This window comes from Cryptomeria japonica, chromosome 8, assembly GCF_030272615.1.
Source record: "Cryptomeria japonica chromosome 8, Sugi_1.0, whole genome shotgun sequence".
Taxonomy (NCBI): domain Eukaryota; kingdom Viridiplantae; phylum Streptophyta; class Pinopsida; order Cupressales; family Cupressaceae; genus Cryptomeria; species Cryptomeria japonica.
The window spans coordinates 512,364,925-512,376,582 of record NC_081412.1 but is presented as its reverse complement, the minus strand read 5'-3'; positions in this window follow the sequence as shown (position 1 = coordinate 512,376,582).

Below are 11,658 nucleotides of genomic sequence, written 5' to 3'. Positions count from 1 at the left end.
CCAGAATAGACTCGATTTCATGCAAAAAGGCTTGGTGTTTCATCAATGCTTGAATCGAAGCTGCCGAGAATTGTTCGCTCCTCCATTCATTATGAATCCTCATCTGTAAATCAACAAGAACTTCTTCTTCTGGAATCAGCTCTCCATCCTGACTTACTATGTTGCAAGAGGCCCTTTCACAATGTTTGACAATATCTCGATAAACTTCGCCCCGAAATCTCTTTGCATCACAGATCTCCTCAATGAGGGATTTAGGAACAAGGGTCTTGTTTTCCAGGAGTTCTTCAAATTCCAAGTACATGACCCTAGAAGAGATGATGGCGTGCTCCTATAGAACACTCAGCCGTTGTTGGGGCATGGTACACCAGATTGTCAAACTTTATTCAACACTTTCCAGATTCTTTTTGAAATTATTAGAAGTCTGATCCAGTTTCTCCTCAACAATTTCCAACTTAGACATTATCTAAAAAATATGTTTCATTACTTGTACACATTGATCATGAAGCTGATCAACCCAGGAATCTAGTGCTTGTACTTTCTGAGCAGCCCTTTCCACTCCACGAATCGATTCTTGGGAACCAGAAGAACCTATGGAGTTACTCCCTCCAGCAGCAGATTTTGTGATTTTATGAATGGCTGCCATAAGCTGTTGGTTTTCTTCTTCTAGCTTGTCTTTCTTTGCTAGAAGATCATCACACCTTTGCACCAATGAAGCAACAAAAAACTGAGCATCATGTTTAATGACCTCTTGCATTTGCTTGCCCAACTCTATCTTTGTAACCTTATAATCTGCAGCTGACATTTCATCAAGTGGCTTATCTACAATAGGTTCCACAATTTCAGCTACTTTCATCTTGTTGCTATCAACAGTTACCCTAGAGATAGTCTTGGCCTTCTTAGCAACTTTGGATCTGGACTGTTTGAGTTGCTGGTAGTCAAAGGCATCATGTGAGATCTCTTGCTTCTTCCTTTTCAGGATGAAAGAACTAAGCCATGGAGGCAAAGTCATCAACTCACTTCCAATAGCAGCCGTAGGCGAAGGAGAAGCAGTTTCTGTTTGAATTACCGTGGTCACCCTGGGAGGAATATCTGTTTGGACAGCGACCACGGTTTGCTCAGTTACCAATGCAATGAAGATTGCCTCATGAATTCTTCAAAACCAGAGGTGGAAGTATCAATTTCTGATAACTGGATGCAAGTGGGATTATCTTCAGGAACTTTCAACACACTTTCTTGTTGTCGATCAGGAGATGGCTCGTATGTTGAAATGGGAACTGCATTCTGAGGAGACTCATCTACAAGCAAATCAGGAGGAGAAAGAGGCGTCTCAATGGAAACTGGAGGAATGACCTCATGAGGCGAGTCTGAAACTGGAGACTTAGGAGCATTGTCAGATTGCCCCTCTTCTGGATTATCCAGATCGATCACCTGAACATGGAATCGTGATTTCTCCTTCCCACGAATAGTCGTCTCCTCAGGAGGAAGCACTACTGCACGACTGACTCGTAACTTGATCCTTGTGCCCGAAGATGAAGCACCCTCCTTGTTATCAATCTGAATCTCAGATTTCCGTCCAAGAGGCCCCATAGAATCATCTTCTTTACCAACCTTGATTTTGATAAGTCTAACAGCATTACTTTTCAGCCATGTGTTAGTGTTGGCCAAGATAGGCTGAAATCTATCAAGGATGGAGATGCACTCCTTGTGTGACCATTGGATCAAAGGAAGTGGAGCTTCCTCAACCTTCCGTGAAGTGTATTCATGATCAAGTATATGCCCATCATCGGTCATCCCTTCAGGGATATCCGCCAAGTTCAAGTCAACAATTTGCTCAATAATGAGCCTGCAGCAATCCATCTTCAGAACTTCGGCTTCTGTACGAAGATCTACCCAAATGTCTTCAATGCAATGAACATGCACAAAGGATTTCTTGATCTTCTTCTTCATACCTCTATAATCAAAATCAGCTCTAGGTTTGAACCTTTTAAGCTTGATTTCCTACAATTCAGCGTCCATGGCCTTAGCCTTCACAGATGTGACAAGGGAGTATCGACCAATTTTCAATGGGTTTGTGGTAGAGATCCTCATTCCAACCTTGTCTCTAGTAGACTGAAAAGTATGAACAGCCATGATCTGTCTTCCCAACTCCATAAGAATTATCTCATTGGTTGGGTATCTTGGAAGCATGTATGGCTGACCATCATAGCATCCAATCCTTATATAGGTGAAGGTGGAAAATAGCAGGAACAAACACCCATACTCAGACACCTTGACCCATGCCTCATCTGATACTCTTTTGTTCTTGAGATCCATGTCAAACTGACACATGAAATATCCGAAGAATGCATCTTGGACCCTTCTAAAATGCAGTCTGTTGGTTTTCAATGGCAACTGGTCATAATATTCCCAAACTGGTATAAGCGAGCGATCACCCTTAATAGAAAAACTTGGAAAGTGTCTAAGTGATGCTGCTAAATATACCAAATAAGAATTCATGAAGAAGGTCATGGTGGTAGGAACTGTTGCAAGTAGTTCGCACAAGGCATCGCTGATGACTTCACCCCATGAATTGTGATGTGACTGCCGTATGAACATAATGAATTGATACATCCATGGCTCAAAGACATTGGAATGCTCAAGGCCCATCATCCTGCTGAGACGAGTGATTGTGTCTCCTATCTCCCATTTGAAATCACAACAGTACAACTTTGCCCACCCTGAGAAGGAAGGTCATGGCTCTTGGATACACGTATTGATGTGCCGCTTGCAATCTTTTTCCCTCTTTACGTAGTATTCCGCTGCACTTTCTTTGGTGATTTCCATATAAACAGGTGCAAGAGGTATTCTGAAGACCTTCTCGATCGTATCCGCATCAAGACAAATTATAGCTTCACCATCATCATTTTTTATCACTCTTGATTCCTTGTCAAAATGATGGGCGCATGCAAGAACAAACTCAGGTTCTAGGGCAGCCACTGGGAAAGAAGATGCATGATGGATATGGCTGTCCAACAGCCGTTGAAAGTTATTATCCTATGGATCTTCTACCCTGTTGATGAATTCTGCCATATCAACATGCCCTATCTCCGTGTCCCTGATGCGATCCAAAGGAGAAGAAAACTGGGAAGGTGCAACCTCATTCTGATATTTGTCATATTTGTATTTCATTTTCTTTGGAGTTGGAGATGTCGGCATATCTGACATTGATTGTGAACCTGGAATGTTGTGATTAAGAATTAAAAGAGTTAAGGCAACATCATAGTCAGCTGCAAATATCATTCTTCCTTCTTCAAATGGGTAAAACTTTGATTCCTGAATTTCACGATTTTGTGAAAGGAAGAGGGGAAATATGTAGAAATGGGAAAATCTTGACTTTGACCAATTTCAGCTCTTGGGAGAATTTTCGCAAATATACAAGTTGGAAAGGACATACATGCAATCGGGGTATTAAAACCCGAATACAAGTACACTTGTAAATTCGAAAGTGGAGAAATGGATGAAAAATGAGATTTTGACTTGCAGGAAATGATGGAAATGTAAAGTACGGATATGGGGAACATGAATGGATAGAAATGGGAAAATCCAGGAAAGTCATTTTCATGAAAATGGGAAAAACTCTTCGACATGTAATACGGTTTTTAAAACCCGAATTTGCAAGGGAGGGGTATTTCACACTTTTAACTTGGAATTTTAACCAAAAATGCTTAAATTCCTTAACCGTAGGGGAAGAACAAGAATTTCTAGCGAACTTGTAATCAAGATTAAAAATCCTGAATACAAGTAAAGAGGGAATTTTGGGAAGAACAATGCAATTCAAAAATTGCATACCAGGGGGAAGATTTCTTTCACAAAAACCAATTTTGGGGGGAAGAACAACACATGCCAAAAATGCAACTAAGAACGAAAATAAAGAAACAAGAAAATAATAAAATGAAGGAAAGAAAGGAAAGAGAACATACCTTTCTTGAAAATGCAAATGCTTCTCCAATAATGCAACAATCCTTGGAATGAAGAAGCAAAATTAATCAATAAACCGAAACCGCAATGCCAAACCCTTTACACATTTTTGCAAGAATATCTTATATGAAAAACGTGGCAGCAAAATGCAAACTTGGAGGCACAAGAAGAGGTCAAATCTTCCTCAAATCCCAACGCCTTAGAATGGAAAGCAAAAACGATTCATCTTGTCAAAGATTTGTGGCATTAAACCCTTCCAATTTGCAGCCAAAGGAATCACGTTTTCAAAAACGTGGTATTCAATGGATCATTAAATAGCTTGAATCTTATCCCAAATTCCACACCTAGGTGAGAGAAGGGAAAACAATTTAGAAGAATGCAGATTTGTGGAGTTAAAAACACCCAAAATGTGGATTGAAGGAACCACGTGTTAGCTGATTTAGCTCAAAAAACCAGTAACAATAAACCCTAAATGGCGAAAAATGTGTTTGTAAATGCATGAGAATAGGATAGAATCCTAAACGCCTTGCATCTCCAACAAATCTCCACAAAAAATCGCTTTGACATCTTCAACAAATCCGTTTTTCTTGCAAATCGGGTTTTGGGAGACAAACAAGAAGTTCGAATTGCCATGAAACAATGAAAATCGGGTTTTGGGGTGGAAATAACAAGTTCAAAATTCACTTTTTCCACTTACAAGGCAAAATCGGGATTTTTTAAACAAATGACAAGTTTTATTTTTTAAATTTTCACTTGCCATGCCAAAATCGGGTTTTTTTGGACAAATGACAAGTTTAAAATTGTCAAAAATGCACTTGCAAGGCAAAATCGGGTTTTTTGGAGCAAACTGCAAGTTTTAATTACTTGTTAAAGGGAAATAAAATCCCTACAACAAGTTAGAAATACTTGCGCATATGTAATGGGGATTTAAAATCCCTATTACATGTAAAAACCATTAAAGTAGGGGTTTTTTGACCAAACTGCAAATTTACTTGCAGTTGAGCCAAAAAATTGAACCAAAAAATCCCTATTTTAACTAAACATGACCCAAAAACAATTTAAAATAACAAAGGAAGGAAGGAAAATTTAAAATTAATTACAAGTAACATCTTTTAATAAAAATGCACATGTAATAAGCTAAAAATTCCCCTACAAAAACCCAAAACAATGAATATCATTAAAACTTGCAGTTTGAAGAAAATTCTCTACCTGCAGTTGGGGTTTTAAAACCCGAAATTGAAGGAAACACATAGCAAACGGACCCAGAATTTGACAAAATTCGAAACATAGTTCGAGGATACACTGAGGATTAAGCCAGTCCAAGGATTCGTCAAAATTTTGCCTCGGGAAGTGTGCCATAGAGTAAAAATTTTCATTTTTTCACAAAAATTTTAACGTAGTGGTCCTTCATTTTTGGAAACAAAAATGAGGACAACAACCTGGTTTACTGCCAAGTTTGTGTTCTTCATCCCGCTGAAAAGTGGAAGGGGCTGGCTTGCCGCCCAGTTTTGTAAGGGCATTGTAATTTCTTGCGGATTAGAAAGCTAACGAACCCCTTGTCACCATATGCTCTCACCTTCCCACATTGGGCTCTTGGTGATCAGAAAGTGGAAGGGTTACCTTTCAGCAGCATTTGGTTTTCATTTCCTAACAATAACAAGTGTTGAATTGAATGTTATTGTGGAAAAATTCAAAAAAAATAAGAGGGAATTTTACAGTGCTATCAAAGCTAGTTTTTCCTGCGAACCTTTGAAGTCAGGGTAAATAGAGTTCTCCATGAGTGACAGAGACGTCCGCTACTACAATAGAGAACAGAAACGCCAGCAGTATCAGATCCCTATAGTGCCTTGTGAAGAGACCTTTTCAAAAGTCTTGAGAAACAGAGATAAGGAAGTTGATTCAGTACACTCAGTAGATTCAATGGGGGAAAGATTTTTTGGACAGAATGAAACAGCTATGACTGTAGAGAAAATAGAAAATAAATTTGACACTATGATGGACATGATGTCCCAGATGATAGCCACCTTTAGGCAGAATGCTGGAGGAGGGCATAATCAAGATCCAAATCAGAATATGAGTGGTAATAATGGCAGTACTTCCAACATTTCCAGTGGTAATGGTAATAATGGCAGTACTTCCAAGAACTTCGACTCTTGCACTTCACTACTTTGTGAGAGAAAGAGGGGAAATAAATGGGAATGAGGGAATCTTGACTTTGACCAATTTCGGATCTTGGGGATATTTTTGCAAGTATACAAGTTGGAGAGTGCATACATGCAATCGGATTTTTAAAATCAGAATGCAAGTACACTTTGTAAATTTGCAAATGGAGAAATGGGTGGAAAATGAGAATTAGACTTGCGAGAAATGACAAAAATGGAAAGCATGGATATGGGTGACATGAATGGATAAAAATGGGAAGAACCGGGAATGTCATTTTTATGAAAATGGGAAGAACTTCAACATGTAATCCGGTTCTTAAAACCCGATTTTGAAAGGATGGGCATTTCTCATTTTTGCAACTTGGATTTTAACCAAAAATGGTTAAATTTTTTAACCATAAGGTAAGAACAATGATTTCCAGCCAACTTGTAATCGGGATTTACAATCCCGAATACAAGTAAAGAGGGAAAATGGGGAAGATCAATGCAATTCAAAAATTGCCTATGAAGGGGGAAAATCTCTATCACAAAACCGATTTTCTGGGCAAGAACATATTTACAAATTACAACTAGAAAGGAAAATAAGAAAACAAGAAAAGAAAAGAAAACATACCTTGATTCAAACTGAAAATGCCTCTACAAAAGATGATCAATCTTTGGAAGGAAGAAGAATATCTCTTAAATAGAGACAAACCACAATCCCAAAGCCTAGCCACATTTAGAAAAAACATTATATACAGCAAGTCGTGGCACCAAATACAAGTAAAAAGGCCCAAGAAGTGGTCGAACCCACTTTAAACTTCAACGCCTTACCTCAGCAAGTAAAAACGACTTAGGAGGTTGGAGATTTGTTGTGACTTAGGAGAGAAAAATGTGGTTTTTGTTAAAAACGTGTTTGCACTTTTTACACCAAGAAACCAGCAATCCAAAACCCTAGAATGACGTGATATGTGTGGGAAAATGCATGAGAATAGGGGAAGAATCCTAAACGCCTTGCATCTCCAACAAATCCCCACAAAAATTGCTTTGAAATCTTCAACAAATCCGTTTTTCTTGCTGGTCAGGTTTTTGAAAAAGATGAAAAACTTCGATTTTGCTGTATTGTTGAAAATCGGGCTTTTTGGACAATATAACAAGTTTAAAATGCACTTTATCTCAATCCTAGGCAAAATCGGGTTTTTTAGGCACCGACAAGTTTTAAATGTCACTTTTCCCTCAACAAGGCAAAATCGGGTTTTGAAAATGCAATTACATGTTTAAAATCCTTGAAAAATGCACTTTATAGAGAAAATCGGGTTTTTTGGGCAAAATAGCAAATTTTAAATGTCACTTTTTCTCATTCCTAGGCAAAATCGGGTTTTGGAGAGAGATGTGCAAGTTTAAAATTACTTGCAAAAGGAAAATTAAATCCCTACAACAAGTTTTAATTCACTTGCGCATATGTAATAGGGGTTTAAAATCCCTATTACAAGCAAAAGCCATTAAAGTAGGGGTTTTAGAAAAGAATTACAAGTTTACTTGTAACTTAACCAAAAATCCCTACTTTAACTGCAAAAGCCAAAAAGCATCAAGGGGGAAATAAAAAGCAAATTACAAGTTTTTATTTTTCAATAAAGTGCACTTGTAATTAGCCAAAAATTTCCCTACAAAAACCAAAACAATGGAAACCATTAAAACTTGCAATTCAAGAAAAATTTCCCACCTACAGTCAAGGAGAAAAAACCCGAAATTGAAGGAAAGACATAGCAAACGAATCCAAAATGCGACGAAATTCGAAACATGGTTCAAGGATGGACAGAGGATGAAGCCAATCCAAGGATTAGTCGAAATTATGCCTCGGGAAGTGTGCCATAGAGTAAAAAATTTATTTTTTCACAAAAAATTTATATAATGGTCCTTCATTTTTGAAAACAAAAATGAGGACAATAGTCCCAATTTGAGCTCCATGGCTGAGGTTTCAGATGATTGGAGGCATTTGATTGTGGCAGAATATGCCAAGGACTCTCAAGCTTCAGGCATTATTGAGGGGTCGGTACAAGATGACAAATACTCCGTTGTGAATGATCTTATCATTTACAAGGGGAGGATATATTTGACCCCCGGATCGAAGGTGAAGCACATGGTGATGAGGACCTTTCATGATACACCTATGGCAGGTCATCTCGACTACTTCAAGACATATCGACAGGTACAATATAGGTTCATTTGGAAGGAGCTGAAATCAGATGTTCTTCATTATGTTAGAATGTATCATGTTCGCCAGCAAAATAAACAGGAACACACATACCCTATAGGTTTGCTTCAACCACTTTCGATTCCTGATTGGAAGTAGGAATGCATTTCTATGGACTTCATTACAAGGTTGCCGAAAGCTCAGGGTAAGGATTGCATTTATGTGGTGGTTGATCGATTGACCAAGTATACCCACTTCTTTCCGATCACTACTAAATTTTCAGCCACGTAGATAGCAAAATTATTCTTCTGTGAGATATTCAGACTTCGTGGGTTACCTTGGAGCATTGTTAGTGACAGAGACAGCTGATTCATGAGCCATTTTTGGCAGCAGCTTTTTAGACTTTGTGGCACTGATCTCACTCCGAGTACCACCTACTACTCGCAAACTGATGGACAGACAGAGATAGTTAATAAGTGGGTGAAGGCATATCTCAGGAACTACATTGCAGTGCAGCAGTAAGGTTGGGTTAAGTGGATATACCCTTGTGAGTATTGTTATAATACCACTTACAATGTTTCTATTCAGATGACACCATTCATGGCTTTGTATGGGTATGAGGCGCCTAGCTTTCTTGATTTGTTTATGAGTGACAACAGAGTGCCTAGTGCTGGAGACATGATACAAGAAAATCAGGACATCATGAGGGCTCTTCGAGAGAATATCCACAAGGCACAGAATCAATAGAAATAGTATACAGATCAGAAGACAGTTGAGCGTTCATTTGAGGTAGGCAATATGGTATACTTGATGCTGCAACCGTATAGACAGTCTACACTCAAGAAGAGTGGAGCCGAGAAGCTTAAGCCACGCTACTATGGACCCTTCAGGATTGTCAAGCGAGTGGGAGAGGTGAATTATATATAGTCCTCATATCCTCTTTGAAGTTGAGGAGACATGATACTTCAGCATCCATCTTTGCAATTGCTTGAGTGCAAGCAATTCCGAGAAGAGAGGCATGTAATGTCCCCTCATTCCGAGTAAATCACTTAGATACAGAGGTTCACCTATTAGCCATCTCCAAAGGTGAATACAGTCAATACCAGATGATAGAGATGGCATATGGGGGTCTATACTTGACATTTGGGCGCTAGGAAATGTTATTATAATATATAGACACTTTTTCTAAAAATAAAGAATTAATTAAAGTTGTTGGTATATATGTCATTGATGTCAAAAAGTCGGTGGAATTTCACTCTCAGAGAATGCTTTCTATGTTCTCAAACTTGATTGGATTATAGTTTTGTGATCAGACATCGTGAATTAGATCTTCTACATATATGTTGATCAGTTTTTGTGGTGATTTTGTTTGACTTTTGACCTATTGTCTTAGTTTTCGAAATTTAAAAAATTGACAACCACTATGAATTTTTATTTGAAATTCATAGTTTTATTTCTCTAAGGCACGTTTTGTGAGGAAAAAACTCAAATTGGGTTGTGTCTAGTCATGCATAAGCATGTTTGCCATCTTTGCCTAAGTTTTGGCTGATTATTTTTGTCATTTTCGTCAATATCTAAAAAAATTTGCGTTTTAAGTTGGTCTTTACTAGTTGTAGAGAGTTTTGAATATAAATACCAGTATATGCACTTCAATTGTATTTGTGTCTCTAAGACCCGATTACAAGTTAGCTCATAATTTTAAAAATCAAAATACTTGTAATCGGGCCTTTGGGACCTAATTACAGGTGGATTCATTTTCTTTTAAAAGGTTCAACCTACTTGCCATCGAATGTTGAAAATCTGACTACAACTTTGTCTTGTAAAAAGCAAAGTAAGATGACTCTTACTTGCATCGAGCTCCCCAAAACCCGATTTACTTTTGGGTTCTTACCCATTTCAAGTTCTGCATTTTATGAGGAGCTCCATTAAACCGTTTTTTACTTCAAGTAGGAGCGTTTTTTCCTTGCAAGCCCATTTAGGCTCATATGTGAAGGTATTCGTCCATTTCTTCTTCTTCTTAAAGCTGCATGAGAGTTAGGTGAGTTTTCTTTCTTTCCTTTGTGGTTTCGTTTAAGGTAAGTGCATTTTTGCATCCATCATTTTGTTATTTTATTTTCATGTGCTTTCTTTTAGTCTCTTCCTTTAATTTTGATGTGGAAAGCTTCCCTTTCATGATATGCACCTTCCTTCATTGTGTGGGTTTTCTTGTTTGCACTTTTGCTTGTTCCACCCTATCACCAAGTGCATATGGTTGCAGTTTTTCCTCGCAAGCGTTGATTCATTTCAAATTTTTCCATCAAGTTCATTACTTGCATTGATGGACTACAAATATGCAAACCCTATCTTTCATTGTAAGTCTTTCACATAACTCGCTTATTTCTTGCTTGCAATCGGCTCTTAAGACCCCGATTGCAAATACGATTACCAAATTCATTGCTAGTGTTGCACTTGCAATCGCGATTCTAAGACCTACCTACAAGCCACACTTATGAGTTTTCTATTATGTGCTTACTTGCAATCGAGTCCTAGAACCATGATTGCAAGTTTATATCCATCTTAATAAGCCTCTTGCTTACTTGCAATCTGGTCTTGAAGACCCGATTGCAAGCTCATACCATTTTTGCAAGCTTGCTTTCTTGCATTCGGGTCTACAAGATCCGATTACAAGTAAACATTTCAGCATATTTTCCCCAAGGTAGCCCTCTTCCATTTGCACATTCCAAGTTCGCTACGCATGCATTCCACCTCTTGATATCCGAAATTTTGCCCTTGTCACCATCAACATTTTATCCACAATGCATCTTTCAAGCTTGTCCACCCTTTTTCGCTTTCTTCATGAAAAATATCATGATAGGTCAAAAGTTGGGCATTGTTTTCCAAGTCCTTTCATTTGAAGAACGTGTCATAGCTTCTCCAATAGCCTATGATGATGTCATGACTTTCCAAGGTTTTCATCGCAACATTACAGATTCTTGCTCAATGACAGAAGAACCACCATCTCCTTCAAACAAGAAGATGTACAAAAATTACAAGCACCAAAATGAGATTTCCCCTTCTCAAGTGAGCTCTCCTATTGACGAAATCAAAGATACAGAAATTGGGCATGTTGATATGTTCGAGTTCCTTGAGAGAGCAGTAGGGTCACCAAGTCATGGCATGCAATCGCTATTGAATAGTCTTATTCAGTTGGTCTCCACTTTCCAAGTGGCTGCCTTGGAACCATAATTTGTCCTTGCTTGTGCTACTCATTTTGACAAGGGATCTAGGTCAATAATAGATGATGATGGCAATATTATTATCAGATAGGATGCAGAAACCATTGATAAAATATTCAAGGATCTTGCTACCCCAATATATGCAAACATT